Source organism: Theropithecus gelada, chromosome 17 (assembly GCF_003255815.1).
Source record: "Theropithecus gelada isolate Dixy chromosome 17, Tgel_1.0, whole genome shotgun sequence".
NCBI classification, from domain to species: Eukaryota; Metazoa; Chordata; class Mammalia; order Primates; family Cercopithecidae; genus Theropithecus; species Theropithecus gelada.
The window spans coordinates 81,364,228-81,381,125 of record NC_037685.1 but is presented as its reverse complement, the minus strand read 5'-3'; the positions used below and the strand labels follow the sequence as shown (position 1 = coordinate 81,381,125).

The 16,898-nt window shown below is 39.7% G+C and overlaps 1 protein-coding gene across 2 annotated transcripts in view; it reads right to left on the bottom strand.

Moving 5' to 3' along the window:
• LOC112610656 (leukemia-associated protein 1) overlaps positions 1 to 16,898 on the bottom strand; it is a 441,521-nt gene that overhangs the window by 83,324 nt on the left and 341,299 nt on the right. For both annotated transcript variants that reach the window (XR_003116460.1, XR_003116461.1), the window contains exon 6: positions 560 to 701. The gene's annotated coding sequence lies outside the window, so the exon portion shown is untranslated. The remainder of the gene's footprint in view (positions 1 to 559; positions 702 to 16,898) is intronic.

Genomic DNA, 16,898 nt, shown 5'->3' with positions numbered 1-16,898 from the left:
CAAACCACAAAGATTTAATCAGGGAAAAATAGAAAGCCTGAACAAACCCATAACAGATAAAGAGATTGAAGTAGTAACTTAAAACCTCCCAACAAAGAAAAGCCCAGGACCAGATGGCCTCACAGCTGAGTTCTACCAAACATTCAAAGAAGAATTAATAACATTCCTTCTTAAACTTTTCCAAAAAATGTAACTAGAGGGAATCCTTCCAAACACATTTTATGAGGCCAGCATCACCTTAATACCAAAGCCAAACAAATATACCACAAGAAAAGAAAACTAAGGCTGATATCTCTGATGGATGCAAAAATTTTAATAAAATATTAGCAAACTGTTTTCAACAACACATCAAAAAGATCATACATCATGAACAATTGGAATTTATTCCTGGAATGCAAGTCTGGTTTAATATATGCAAATCAATCAATGTGCTACATCATATTAACAGAATGAAAGATAAAAACCACATGATCATTTCATCAGATGCAGAAAAAGCATTTGACAAAATCAACATCATTCATGATAAAAACTCAACAAAATGGTTACAGAAGGAACTTACCTCAACACAATAAAGCCCACATGTGAAAAGTCCACTGCTAACATCATAATCAATGGAGAAAAACTGAAAGGTTTTCCTCTGTGATTCGGCGCAAGGCAGGGATGCTCACTCTTGATACTTTTATTTGATACAGCCAGAGCAACTAGAAAAAAAAAGAAAAAGTAATGGGGAACCAAATCAGAAAGAAATAAGTACAATTGCCTATGTTTGCAGATTACATGATCTCATATAAAGTAAATCCTAAAGACTCCACAGAAAGAACTGATAAACAAATTCAGTAAAGTTGCAGGATTCAAAAACAACACACAAAAAATAGATGATATTTCTATATACTAACGATGAACTATTCAAAAAGGAAATTAAGAAAACAATCCCATTTACAATAGCAGAAAAAATAAATAGGAATAAACTTAACCAAAAAGGTTAAGATTTGTACATTGAAAACTGTAAAACTTTCGTGATTAAATTAAAGACACAGACCAATGGAAAGACAACCCTTGTTCATGGGTTGGAAGAATTTATGTTGTAAAAATATCCAAAGTGATCCACAAATTCAATGCATGGCATTCTTTACAGAAAAAGAAAAAACAATCCTAAAATCACAAAAGACCCCATTACACATACAATTTGTTTTTACTTTAAGTTCTGGGGTACATGTGCAAAATGTGCAGTTTTGTTACATAGGTATACATGTGCTATGGTTGTTTGCTGCACCCCTCAACCCGTCACCCACATTACGTATTTCTCCTAACGCTATCCCTCCCCTAGCTCCCGACCCCCGCAACAGGCCCCAGTGTGTGATGTTCCCCTCCCTGTGTCCCTGTGTTCTCATTGTTCAACTCCCACTTATGAGTAAGAACATGCGGTGTTTGGTTTTCTGTTCTTGTGATAGTTTGCTGAGAATGATGGTTTCCAGCTTCACCCATGTCCCTGCAAAGGACATGAACTCATCCTTTTTTATGGCTGCATAGTATTCTATGGTGTATATGTGCCACATTTTCTTTACCCAAGGACCCTATATAACCAAAGTTATCTTTATCAAGAAGAACAAAGCTGGAAACATCAATACTTTCTCATTTCAAAATATATTACAAAACCATAGTAACCAAAATAGTATGATACTGGTATAAAAATAGTTACATAGACTATTGGAACAGAATTTTAAAATCCAATGTCCAAACTCAAGAAAAATAGAAGCAAAATAGGAAACCAGAAATAAATCTGACTTATAACTATAAAAGCAAAAATTCTAAATAAGTATTAGCAAAGAGAATCTCTCAATATATCAAAAGACTAAGTAGAGTCTATTTCAGGAATAATAGGTAGGTTACTATCAGGAAATTAATACATCCATTGAATTAAGTGCAGCAAAAAAGCAAAAGATAAAAGCACATATCCTATCAATAAATACTTAAAAGGCATTTGACGAAATTCAGTAGCCAGTCCTTACTAAAATAGGGCTAGAAAGAAACCACTTAAATTCAACAAAGAAATTTTCTAAAAGCTAGCAGCAAATTTTAAAATCATAACTACATAAAGATGATCTGTTTCACATTATGTTAATGCTATTACAGGTATTATAGTATATATAACATGAAAACAAATAACTGGCAGAAGTATTCGAAAAGATGAGAAAAAACTATTTTTGGTGGTTACATGATTGTACACCTGCATGCATAGAAAAAAAATCAAAAATTGTAGTAAAAAATTGTAAAATTAATTTTAAAATTTGTACTAATTTCTGAATTCAAAATAAATATTTTTAAAAACTAGCAGATTTTCAGCGAGGCGTGGTGGCTCACGCCTATAATCCCAGCACTTTGGGAGGCTGAGGTAGGTGAATCACTTGAGGTCAGGAGTTCAAGATCAACCTGGCCAACATGGTGAAACCCTGTCTCTACTAAACATACAAAATTTGGCCGGGTGTGGTGGCAGGCACCTGTAATCCCAGCTACTCAGGAGGCTGAGGCAGGAGAATCACTTGAAGCCAGGAGGCAGAGAGTGCAGTGAACCAAGATCACGCCATTGTACTCCAGTCTGGGCAACAAGAGTGAAACTCCATCTCAAAAATAAAATAAAATAAAAGTTTATTTATAGTATGCAAAAATCGCTTACAAATACATAAGAAACAAGTAACTCAATAAAATAATGGGCAAAGACAATTCACAGATGGGTAAATCAGTGGCAAACAAACAAATGAAAAGATATACAAATTCACAAGTAGTAACCATGGACATGCAAATTGCAGTAACAATATGATTATCACTACCATCCATCAGACTGATAACAATTTGAAATGCCATAACAGCTATTGCTGGCTGGACGTAATGAAATGGGTACTCTCTGAGATTGCTTATGGGAAGGGGACGTGTTTGGACCTTCGGGCAAAGCAATCTGGCATCATTTCTTAGAGGTAAAACACACACCCACACTTAGGCCACTTAGCAATAACGTTCCTGTGTGTTCCATAAAAATCAATTTCTTTGTAAAGACATATGTAAAAAGATATTAACTGTAGCATTATTTTGTAAAAATGCAAAAAATTAGCCAGGCATGGTGGCAGGCACCTGTAGTCCCAACCTCGGCCTCCCAAAGTGCTGTGATGACAGGCATGAGCCACCATGCCCGGCCAAAGTATACTTTCTAATATGTTCAAATATATAGGATTTAAAATATTTTAGAGAAAAATATGAATACATCAAGAGACAAAATTCTGCTTCTCTAGTGATCAAAGAATTCCAAGGTGAAAGAATGAGTTACCATTTTTCCTTAGAAGATTAGAAAAGATTTTAAAAGCTGATAATAACAATTGATTGTGTGGATGTAGAGAATTAAACACTCTGGATGCTTTGTGCTTTGTGAATGTAAATTGTTAGAACCTTTCTGGGGCATACTCTGGCAATATTTATGAAAAGCCCTTAAATAATCAGTGTACAATCCTACAGAAATGTATATAAAGAATAAGGATAGTCAGTATTATCAAGAAATTATAAGCAAGTTACCTAAATATGTAAAGTGCATAGTGCAAACTTGAAATATTATTAACATTCAATAAATGTCCTAAAACTGAGGGATTTGGTTAATCAATTGGTAGTTGATATGGTTTGGCTGTGTCCCCACCCAAAGCTCATCTTGAATTGTAGCTCCCATAATTCCCACGTATCATGGGAGGGGCCCAGTGGGAGGTAATTGAATCATGAGGACAGGTCTTTCCTGTGCTGTTCTCCTGATAGTGAATAAGTCACAGGAGAGCTGATGGTTTTATGAAGAGGATTCCCCTGCACAAGCTCTCTCGCCTGCTGCCATCCATGTAAGATGCGACTTTGCTCCTCCTTGCCTTCTACCATGATTGCAAGGCCTCCCCAGTCATGTGGAACTGTGAGTCAATTAAACCTCTTTCCTTTATAAATTACCCAGTCTCAGGTATGTCTTTATTAGCAGCATGAGAACAGACTAATACAGTAGTCAAGCTCAGGAGGAGAAAAAAAAAAAAATGAAATCTTTAATAATTAGTACTAGCATCCTGGAATGGAAAACAATGCAAGTTTTTAAAATGATAATGCAGATCTATGTTCTGATTTAGAAGAACATGAACAAAACCCAAAATATTATTAAAGGGAAAAAGGAAATTGTAAAGCAGTATCTTTGAAAATGCATTTGCAATTATATTTTGTAGAAAAAAAAATCTGAAAAGAAGTGCCTAAAAATGTTAACAGTGGTTATCGCTGAATAGTGGAATTTCTGAGGTTCATTTCTTTTTTTCCATCTATGTTTTCTCATTTCTTTCACAATCAGAGTGCATTGTTGCATAATTTTTAAATTTTCCAAAGCATCACAGTGTGGATGAATGTTTAGAATAGGGAATCAGAATCCTAGCTCCTTAATGTAATAGCAGTGTGACATTAGGCATTTTACTTTTAAAAATCTGTTTACACATCTGTTGATTAATGATACAGAACCAAAATAAGCCATCTCCTGGTCATTCCAAATCAACAGGCCTTTGCCGTACTTGAATCCACAGGCAGTGAGGAAGAGGGTGCATGCTGACATTAGTTCACACTAGCAAAACTTCATGTTGCTCAAATAGATATTCAAAAGACAGGCTCAGATGCAGGAACTTGTGGAGTTATTTTCAAATGTCTCATGACTTGAAAGAACAGGTGTTGGAGGAAACTGTGTCTACATACTTGCTAGGAAAGCATTCTCAGGTTTCTTTTCTAATCATGGAAAAGATGATACATTAATGGGACTATTACCCCTACTTTCTGAAAACAGCCAAGCAACCAGATGCATGAAACCCATATTCAGGAGCAATGAAGTCATGGTTAAAAGTCCCAAGCATTCTAGCAATGAAGCTAAAAGAATTATATAACCTACAAGTCCCAACAAGTTTCACCAGGTCCACCATGTACCTAATAAAACTCTTCTGAGGACCATTAAAAGACAATTCTAAATTCATCTATCAGGACCTTTGGATCAACTCCAACAAAATACACAATGTCTCTGACGGGGCTGTTTAGAGATAGAACTGCTGCATGCTCAAAATTACTTTGGAAGACAAAAGGAATTTTTGATTTACAAACAGAAAGAGAAAAGGAGAGGACATTCTATTCTGGAATCAATAACCTACAATGACAATGAAGAGCATGAAGAGGGGTTGAGACCTTTATGCTGCTCAGGGAGGACAAGAGAGGTAGGGCAGTGAGACATTGCAGGGACACCCACATCCTCCACCAGCCCAGCGCCGTCCTTGGAATCAATGAGCCTCTGATTTTCTTTAATATTTAGAGCAAACAATTCCGCTTTGGGAAAGAATGAGAGGGCCGAGCCTCAGGATGAGTTCTGTGTAGCCTAGTAAAAATGATGTAAGCCTACCGCTCGCGGTGGCTCACACCTGTAATCCCAGCACTTTGGGAGGCCGAGGGGGCTGGATCACGAGGTCAGGAGATCGAGACCATCCTGGCTAACACGGTGAAAACTCGTCTCTACTAAAAATACAAAAAAGAAAAAATTAGCCAGGCGTGGTGGCAGGCGCCTGTAGTCCCAGCTACTCCTACTCAGGAGGCTGAGGCGTGAACCCAGGAGGCGGAGTTTGCAGTGAGCGGAGATCGCACCACTGCACTCCAGCCTGGGCAACAGTGTGAGACTCTGTCTCAAAAAAAAAAAAAAAAAAAAAAGATGTAAGCTAAATCCAATGTGAAGCTGAGCTGTTATCTCCCACCTGGGCTTCTGCAATGGCCTCTTCACTGGTTTCCCTGTGTCTGCAGTCTACCTTCCAGAGAGGTCTTTTTAAAACACAAATCAGATCATGTCCCTCCCTGAAGCTTCTCCTCACACTTAGAATAAAATCCAAAGTCCTCACCTTGGTCTATAGGGTAATCACAGGTGTTAGTTTTCCTGGGACAATCCTGGTTTATGGCTATTGGTGTTGCTCCCCTCTGATCTTCCCATGAGTTGGCCATTTCTTCATTTGATCCAGGTCTCTGATCAAACATCATCTCCTCAGAGAGGCTTTCCTTGACCTCTCTGTTGAAAAAAACAACTCCCTAATCCCTTTCCCTGCTTGACTTTTTTCAAATATCTTATCACTACTTATTATGTCACATTTTTATTTCTTAATTTGTCTGTTTCCCTGACTGGAACTGCACCCTGGGAGGGCAGCTCTTTGTGGTCTTCACTAAAACACCCTGGATTGAGAGCTGGGCTTGGCACCTGGCAGTGGCTCAGTAAATATCTAATGACTCAATGAACGAATATATAAATGAATCTTTGGCTCTGCATAGCGAGTATTCATTTACTCCAAACTTGTATTGAACATTGCTTAACCTAGTGATTTGTAAAACTGATTCTGCCAAGTGCCACTTTAACACTGTCAAACCAAATTTATATTTTTCTTCTGGCTGCTTTGCTAGTTTTTAGTTGTTATGAGCATTAGCTAAGAACAACGTCTCTGAGAGAAGTCCTGAGTATGGATTTCCAATAGGAAATTGCTGCTCTGTATGGCAGCTTCCCCCAGTCCCAGAGCTAGGCTTGCGGGTCCTTGTCTACTTAGTATACACCCCTACCCTTGAACTTCACCTCTCTGTTTGCATGCCAGAAGAAATTAACAAGGAGCTAAGAGTAAGCCTGATTTTACACTTTGTATTAAAGTGCCCGGAGAAGCACACACACACAAAAATAGAAGTTACCAAAATCCCAACACATCCAATTTCTGTTGGAACAAGCCAAGCATCCACATCTTAAGGGTAAGGAAATTAAGAAAATTTAAGAGATATAGTTGAGTTCATGTAACTAGTAAGTGGCAATGCCCAAACGTACAGATACATATTTGTCTGGCGTCAAAATCTACGCTGCCTTCTGACAAAAACAAGGAAGCCAGTCTTTAAAGGGAGATGGATTTATTTTTCTACAAAATTTTAAGTAGCCCATGCCCCAAAGGGGAACCACAGAGCTGAACAAATGACCTGAAAACATATTCTTGACTGAACAGTAAATAGTTGTCAACCATGGTTCCCCAATGACCCAAACTGCAACTGAGCCTATCCACAAGTTCAGTTTTCCCAAGCTTTGAAAAAAGGCCGTAGACAGATGGGCTCCAAATACTGCAGCCCAGGCCTTTACACTTGGTTTGGTTTTGTTTTTTGTTTTTTTTTTTTTTTTTTTTGCCAACAAATCGTTGCTCTTGAATAAGTACACTAGAGGGAAAAGTTGGCCTTCAGTGCAACTCTCAGTAAACTTAAAGTTACCACTTAAATTACTCAAAAACTAGAATTTCTTCTTATAGGCCTGAGACTCCAGCGGCAAGGCCTCTATGGGAGAAACTCGATCTCCCATGGGAGGTTCAGAGAGTAACTCCCCCAAGTTCCTGTTTCATTACTCTGTCTCAAAGCAGGCACTTGAGATACCAGCCAGCAGCCCTACAGCACCCCAAATTATAAGAACTGGACTGTATCTGACATTGCCAGATTTTCAGCAGTGGGAGGGGGAGGGCTCCTCTGCATTGTGTCTTTCTCTTCAGAAGGATTAACCTGGTGATGATCAACCTTTGCGTGAGGATGGGGGTGCCAACCCTCTGGCTCTCAGAGTTCTCCTTACCCTCTACCCTTGAATTTCACAAGTCAAGCTCATTGGTCTTCTCTTGTCTTCCTTCTATCTCCAAGTCTAGGATCTGAAAAACAACCTCACATCTCTGGGGGCTCTCTGTGATATCCATCAGACCCCTGAACCAGCGGTGGTGGGGGCAGTTCCTGAGGAAATGAAGATATGGGGTGACTGAGAACCCCAGGAGTCAACCTCTGCTGAAAGCCCACCCTCTTGGCGTGGGTCTCCAAGGCTTCACACACTCTCTTATAGAGGCTGCTGCCCTCAGGCATGAGAAGGCACATGCTGAGATCCAGGGCGACTGAAAACAACTATTTCCTAGGATTAAGGAGGATGTACCCTACATCCTGAAGCCAATCTGGCTCCTGCTGGAGAGGTTCAGGAAGTGACTGAGGGCCTCACCAAGGAGCAGCAGGGCTGAGATCAGTACTTTATCCACGCAACTCTTACAGGATTGTAACAGGTTTGTATAGAAATCTAGTCTTCAAGACACTTTGTTATGCAATCATACCTTGACTCACACAGAGTGAGGTATGAATGATTAGAATCCCCCTTTGACAAAATCTAGAGCAGTACTGGCCACAGAGAAAATACCGAATGAATATTTGTTGAATAAATTGCAGAACGGGTGAAAGGAAAGAGAGACTCAAAGCAATCAGGGAGTGGAGAACAGGATTCGCGGGTGTCACCTTTAGGCAGGTACAGGGAGGGATCTCAGGTCCAACAACTCACCTCTTGACAGCCTCATGCCTTGTCTAAGAACCTGCAAGGCTATTAAACCCAAACTCCCCAATTACTGAAAATAAAAGGCAGCCAAAACAACACCCACCTGTCACTACTCTAATTTTCAGATTCCTCTCTATTTTGTATCCCTGGGTATTTCTCTTACTTTCTTGAGAGCTCAACTATGCACTTTAAAAAAAATGCCTGTTATGGTCTAGCTGGCATTTCCAAGTGTTTTTAGCAGGAGGGCTTCAGGTTATCTTGTTTGTCCGCATGACTGAAAATGGAACTATGTTTCTTTTTAATATGTTTTTCAGGGATAATGGAATTATACTTAATTGTATTTACCCTAACATTACTCACCTAATGTCACCCTACTTCAATATATATTTGAAAAAAATATACCAGTGAGTGCATATTCTGTTCTGTCCCTAAGCTCAGTGAAAATGTACATTCCCTGAATTGCCTTACTTCTTGTGAATATCCGCTTCCCTTCCCACACTAACGCTCACGCAGGTCCATTCTCCTTTCTTTCTTCTGTTCTATTGTGGAGACCCTTCGTCCCCTGTTCTCAAAATTCGGGGCTTAATCACTCAGCCCAGGTCCAACAACAGCCTTCTCCCAATACAATGCAATCACAACCAAGTGCACAGACTAAACCAGATTATAATTTCAGACTTGATAGTTTGCAAGGTACTTTCACATAACATTATCTCACTTTAGTCTTCTCAGCATCCCAGTAACATGGGTGCTATCATCCTCTTATAGAAGAAAGAAAAAGGGCCCAGAGAGTTTAAGAGGCTTGCTGAAAGCTAGAAAGTGGTGGACATAGCTTCAAGTCTCCTCAATCAGCATTCAGTTACCCTGGGACATAGCCAGCAGCTTCTGACAGCACCCCCACATCCCAGAGAGCCAAGTGGATGCACCAGTCAATTCTCTTTACACCTACTATAATATTTTAAAATACATTAAGCAAAGAATTTAATTTAAAAATCTTTTAAGAACTAAAATAGTCTAAGGATGGAAAAGAGAAACAGCATGTCGTGACATGCACAGTATTTCCCCAAAGGAATTTCTGTATCATTTTATCCTTTTGCAAACTTTAGAAACAAGGCTACCTTATATTTATTTATTTTACATAAAACTGTACAATGGAATTTATTTGTTTGCCCTTAAATATCTGTTGTTTTTGTTTTGTTTTGTTTTGAGGGACTATTTTTAGTTTGCAACAACATTGACTAATGGGGGTAGATGATGAGCCAAAAATAGGTGACCTTAATCAGGCATTCAAAAACCTAGGTTAGCCAACAAGTGCAGACATCTCATCTGGAATATTCCTCTTTGAACACATACTCACTGCTCTTTGGAAATTCATAATACAGGCCCATCAGAATTGCATTTTCTGAAACACCGTTTCCCAAAATGTGTTCTGGGAAACACAAGATTCACGAGATACTTACTGGGGATGAGGAGGAAGCAGTCTGTGAGCAAATCAGTTTGTAAAGCTGTGTTTTCTGACAGTAAGAATAAAAATAGTAATTATAACAGCTAGCAAAGACTTGGGCCCTAGCAATATCATTATTCACAACTAAAATGAGAACAGCAATAGAGAGCACTTTGCTCAGTCCAACTGTACAACCTAAGAGGAAAAACCAAGCCGGCATCAACGCTTCATGAGACGGATTCACTCCACAATCTTTACCATAGAACATTATTTCCATCCTTAGCTGCAACACAGAAAGGTCAAGAGTCTGACAAATGTTCTCCAGCACGTTATTCCTTCATAGCATGTAATATTTTACAGTACTTTTCTTTCTTTTTTCATTATTTACTGTCTCTGTCTCCCACCTAAAATGTAAGCTCCAAAAGAGGAGAATCGCGGGGTCCCAGCTGACTAAGCACATGCTTGACATACAGCCAGGAATAGTTGTTAATTAAGTGGACGGGTGAAGTTCCCTAATTAAGGCCTGGCTTCTAAGGTCTAAAATTTACTAGGACCCATCAAAGAGATGGATTTTCAAGAGTAACTAGAAAAACATATCACTTAAATTCCCAGAATTTTATCTGAACTTTTCAGCTTTTCTCTGCAAGCCCACACAACTTGCACTCATAAGGTCAACCTAGTTTCACTGTGTCTCATGGAGTCATCCTGTTAGGCCACAATATGGGGTCACACGGGTGTGGCTGACTTCCAATTCTGCCAGCCAAGTCTGCATCTCTTGTGTTTTAAATAAATCTGCTTGATGGAGATTCAACCAGATAGGGCCTGATGGCCACTACCTAAGCTCTGCCCTTTGTCCTGTGAGCCAGTTCATGGGAGCCTGGGTTCTAGAGGACAAAGCATCCCTTGGCTCTCAGCCATGACAGAGCAAAGCCTCATGGAGCCCTAACGGAGGACCATGTTCCCCACAGAATGTCCCCTGCAGAATCCACATCCACACCTGCTCAAACTGATTTCTCACTCTCTATAGTGGAAACTTCACTTGCCACTCAGAGTTTTACCTTCGTTTTAAGCAATTCCCTTGAGAACAAAGGAACTCAGTCCAAAGGCCAAAGTGCCAATCAAATAATGAAAGTAAAAGAAAAATTATAACAGCCAACACTGCTGCGGTATTTCCCGAGTCTAGTTTTTGCTAAGCCCTGTGCATGCATGATTATTGTATTTAATCCCCTCAAACACCTTGTGATGCAGCTTCCCCTGTTATTGCCATTTCACAGATGAGGAAAGAAAGGCATGATACATGTTAAATCAAACAACGGCAACCCAACACAACAATCACAAAGCACTGCATGCCCCATTCTGCCTTCCCACAAATCCAAAACCTGCAGTGACCGAGGGGATAGAAACATGGTACCTAGGCACGATTTATGCCTCCCCTGGCCACTCAGCAGCCATCTGAGAGGACTTTATTGTATTGATTCAGCTCATCTCAGATGCATATACCATAGGTCTAAATTGACTCCTAGAACTGCATTAGTTATTCCAGACACTTTAATCCATTACTTAATGCATTACTCAGATCCTGCTACCAGAGAGGGAATGGCAAGAAGTCAAGGTCGGTTAAACACGGATGAAACAATAATAATCTTGAAAACACCTGCACCTGTGAAGAAAGAGCCATAGTTGGGAAGCCTCTCACTGTCTAAATGTCTCATCATTTGTCATTTAAAATGCTTGTCATGATCTTATTTTTAAGCACATAGTATCTTTGTGTTAGAGATCAAATTTTAAATAATCATCCTCTAATTAGAGTAACCCCCAATCAAAAATGAGTCACTGACCTTTTCCTCAGTGTTTTATTTCAGTAAGCCAGAATAAACACATGAAATTGTTACTATGGAGACCAAAGGTACTAAAGGGACCCAGCCTCTCATTAAAAAATTGACACACCAGCAGGAAAAAAAAAATGATGAATGTTGTAGTTATTTTAGGGAAAAACGTGTCCCAAATGTTGAGGTTAAATCAGCCACCCCTTTTCCTCCAGGGGAAAAAAAAAAGTTTCCAATGCAAATGGTTTGAATTAATGCCATGGATATTTATAACAACAGTCTGGTTAGGGAATTTATTTGCTATTCATCAAGCCAATGTCCCTGAGGATTAAAAGAGCCCAAAGAAAATATTTTTAAAATAATAAGTGAAATGTCTTTTGGGTTGGGAAGCCACTATGTTCATATTCAGCACCACGACTGCCGGGCTGCGTCCTCAAAGCCCAAGGCCTCTGGGACTGGACAATTCCACAGTGCCTTTGGAAGAGAGTAACAGAACACATGTGTCCCAGCTGACTTGCCAGTAGGAGAGCTGGATTTTCTTAAATTGACACCCTCAAGTAGTAAATAAGAAAAAAGGAACCAAGAGTGGCCCAATATGCAGATCTAAAAAGTGGAAAAGGCATTGACTGTTTCTTTTTTAAACAACTTCTTTGGTTGGATTCTGGAGAGAAAAGGTGGAGAGGGAAGAGGTGTAACTCTTTTCACATATCATTGGAAAATACCATCCTCACTTTTTAAAAATAGCACTGCATGATGAAATATTGTTTTGGTGACATGATGCCTAAAGAAGCACTGCTCATGCATCACAGTGACTGTGACAGAGGCCTGGGTGAGCAGTAGTGTAGACAGTTGCACAGAGGAACCCAAATGTTGCTCGAGACCCCAGAAAGCCCTGGTGAGGACAGCACCAGGCTCACCTGCCCACCTGGTCTCCATCCAGGAGTCCAGAGACCCAGGACCAAACTGATCCCGTCTTTATGTTCAATGTGGAGATCTTGTTCAGGTGTGGATACTTTTGGTATTTATTTTGATTTTTTTAAACTGTATTTTAAGTGTTTATTATTTACCTATTTTTAAATGTTGCATTAAAATATTACTTATCCCTTAGCCCAGCAGGTGTTATGCACCTGTGGTCCCAGACACTTGAGACGCTGAGGAAGGAGGATCATTTGAACCCAGGAGTTTGAGGCTGTAGTGAGCTGTGATTGTGCCACTGCATTCTAGCCTGGGTGACAAAGACCCTGTCTCAAAAATGTATAAATAAGTAAATAAAATATTATTTATATTGATTACTGGATTACTGGATATCTAGTGTCCCCTGAAATGCTGTGCCCAGGACAAGTGCCTCACTCGTCTCACCCTACTGCCTCACCCTCCAATTTGGGAGTCTTTCGGGGTGGTTCAGAAGAAAAGCACCCTCTTTGTAGGACAGGCAGTAGGAAAACACTCCTCAGGGAGAGGTAGGTACCCAGATTCCCCCTCAAGGCAACAGCTTCTACTTAGACGATTTCTCTTCCCTTGACAAACCAGTCCAAGCGGAATCTGCAAGACACCATCAAACTGAAAGCAAGATTGGACTTCTGGCTTTGGACCCTTGGTTTCAGACCCAGTCTGCCGTTTCATCGGGTGGGCATCCAAGCTTCAGTTTCCCTCTGTGTTAAACGGGGATAAGAAATCCACCTCCTGGGCTCACTGTGAGGGTTCAATGGGGTAATCATGTCAGTAGCTGAGAAGCACGAATATTTGATCTATGTCAGCCATTATTACTGTTTTCCAAATCTTGGTTCCTCCACTAGTGACTTTACCTCTTGGAATGTTAGTCTCCTTTTCTGTAAAATGGAGAAATGATAGTGCTCTCTCTTAAGGTTGCTGTAAAGATTAAACGAGTTACTGTACATGAAGTACTTAAAACAATGTGTACATATAGTGTTAACTATTACTATTACAACAATCACTACAACTACTACTGTTGTTCGTACTATTAATAGCTTATTCTCCCTCCTCCTCCTCCTGCTATAACTACTACTATTACTTCTACTGCCACTGTGGCTGCTGTTGTTGCCCTGGTAGTTGGGTAGTTAATACAGTTGCAATGAGATCTAGAAATGGCAACTCCCTCCTCTGTGTGAGAGATCCTTAGCCTACGTTTAAACATTCAATTGAGTTTACTATATGCTATGCTTTTTAACATGTTTTAAGCTATTCAAACATTTTTATTTTCTGCACATAAGGCCAAATAACCTGTTGAACTGATTGCCCATTTTTTTAGCTGAGTTGTTTGGGTATGCTGTAGACAGAACCCTAGACAACAGAAGAGTTAGTGAACTTCAATTGTTTATAAAGGAGCGGCATAAAAATAATCTTTAAAGCTAAGAGAATGTTAATATTTAGATCCATCTAAGGGAAAATAATAACAGTTTGTGATTTCCTCCCGCCTCACTTCCAGGGCAAACATTTTTAAGGGAGGATTTGATTTTGTAACATAAATTGTTTTCTATATAACCCCAAAGACATGAGTGATTAATAGTGAGCTATAGAAAGAGATGCCCATAATTAGTAGCTTGGGTACAGTCAGATATAAACATATATTTTGTTTGTGAAACATGTATCTTGAAAAAAAAATACATCCTGCTAGATGTCACAAAAGGGTCAAGATGCTAGGAAAAAAAGTCAAGACAAAATTTTTAAAATAAAATCAAAATCAAATATGATAAATACATGCACACCCAAAGCACACTAAGCCTGAGACAAAATTTTATCCAGGTTTTTAATCATCATCATCATCGTTGTTGTTATTACTTGTATCAATGTTGGTATAATATTGTGATTCTGATTTTAATTACAAGGATCTTAACCAAACATACAGTATCTTAAATGCAGATAAATAAATGCTTTTCATATAATGGGTCATTAACATTTTAAGACCGCAAAATGCATCTTGTTTATTATCACTAATAATAGAATTATTAATTGTATTACAATTCACTAATATTCACTAAAATATTACTAATAATTCACTAATAATCACTAAGTCACTAATAATTGTTCACTAATAATAATTCAGTAACATATCATTAATAATCACATTATTATTAATATCTCATTAATAATTCTATTATACTAATATATTACTAATCTATTATGTTAATATATCACTAATAATTCTATCAATTCACTATAATTTTAATAATTCTAGTATTGGTGATACATTAGTGAATTAGTGAATTATTTCACTAATAGAATTAAAATTAATTAGTGAAATAATTAGCAAAATAAACTAGTGGAAAAAATTATTTAGTGAAATAATTCACTAATAATAGAATTATTAGAGATAATAATGACATAAGTCACATGCGACACTTATTGGGCACTTATGAAGCATCAGAAACTGGCCTAAGTTCTTTAAATGACTCCTTTTGAGAATTCCTGTAGAAATTTTCATTCCCACTTTATTGATAAAGACACTGAGACAGAGAAATCAAGTAACTTGACCAATGTCACATTTTCAGAGACAGAGTTGGGATGTCAACACAGGTGTGTTGAACACCAAAGCTTGCTCGCCAAACCACAGTGCTAAACAGGGAACCATCCGAGTAGGCAGCCTCATCTGCTCACCATGAACATTCAGTATGCCAAGGTCAGCTCTCCTAGTCCTGCTCCATGCATTCATATGGCCACTCAACATATGTTAGGAAGATGTTCACTCAATTCAAACAGCAACAACACTATGTTCCACCATTTTATGACATTTGCTAAGCAGGAGAGCAGGACTTTCAGTCAGGATCACTGCCTCTCACCATGCAGGATGAGCACCACACATATCCAGGGGAGCCACTCCCAGAGTACTGTTTGGCAGGGCACCCTGCAGTTGTGCAACATGGCAGCCCTGCCCTGACTGCTCAGAATGTGGTTTGTGACTCAGCACCAAAACACTCCAGCCAGTGATTGGACAGGAGTAAACACTTGACCACAGGGAGCCAATCAGATTCTGGTTAGTTGGACACTGACCTGAGAGACACAAAAGAGTCTCCTCTATCTATGAGGTCACTGCTAGAACTGGACAGGTGTGAGGCCTGGGGCAAGGCCATCACAGTCTCTGCGCAGGCTGGGGTGGCAGAAGACTCTAGAATGAAGAAGGACAGGCAAGGCACACAGGGAAAAATCAAAACGCCCACATAGCCCGTTATGACAGAGAAGGAAGGTCATTTTTAACTTTCCAAGAATCCCCTCAGACCCTGCTTTACTCTTCTGCTTGGTTTCTGAGAGATTTTTGTGTTTTTTTCAACAAACCCGTCTCTGTATTTGCCTGAGGTTAAGGGCATACTGATCTATGCAGGACAGAGAAGTGCCCATTCTTAGCCAGATTTCATCAAATGAAAGTTTTCTTTGTTATACAAAGGGCAGGCTTGAATCTCAGTCCCCAGATTCATGTGTCCAAGAAATATAACTTTATTTTTCCATACCACAGCTGAATTTCTATTTTGAGAGCCCAGCCTGTGACAAGGTAGCAGAAGCCTAATCTCAGCCACATGGGGATTCTAGGGGTTGAGCAGGGCTAAGCAGGCAGGGATGGGGTGGCGGACATTGGGTCCTCAGTCATCTTGAGCTGAGCACAGTGGCATCTGCTTTGATGCCCCGGGGCCCACCTGGTCCTGGCTACCATGCAGTAAGCTCACTGCTGCCCAGCCCATGTTCCCACCTTTGCCTCTGCTCTTCTTTCTCCTTGCACTCCTCTCTGGTGCCCAGTAATTCACTCACCACTCTACACCATGCTGGGGTGTGAGAAACTGTGGGGCTATTCGAAAGCCCATCTACTTGGCTCAAAGAATCATTCTTCCCATGGAAACTGGTACGATTGAAGGCCCTTTATCGCTGTACATCCATGTCTCCTTTGAGCACTACCCAGAAACTGAGGCCCAGGCCCTGGGTAAACACAGCTCCCACAATTCTATTGGGGGTTCTGGAATTGTACTTCCCAGGGTTCAGTCTGGGTAGAGACTGAGCACCAGTCCTCTTTCTCAGAGATGATCCACATAGACACTTCCAAATATGTTCCCACAACTCCCTGATGCTTCTTGACACCAAGGAATCTTTACCCGCTTTGGGGTGGATAACCGGCCCTCACAGCTCAGGCATTTTAGCTCATCTGTACCAGGTTCTTCACTTTCTAGAGGGACCTAGGCTTTTGGAATTCAAAAGGCAATACTTTACTTCTTTTTCTACACTTGCTCTATGACAGACCTTC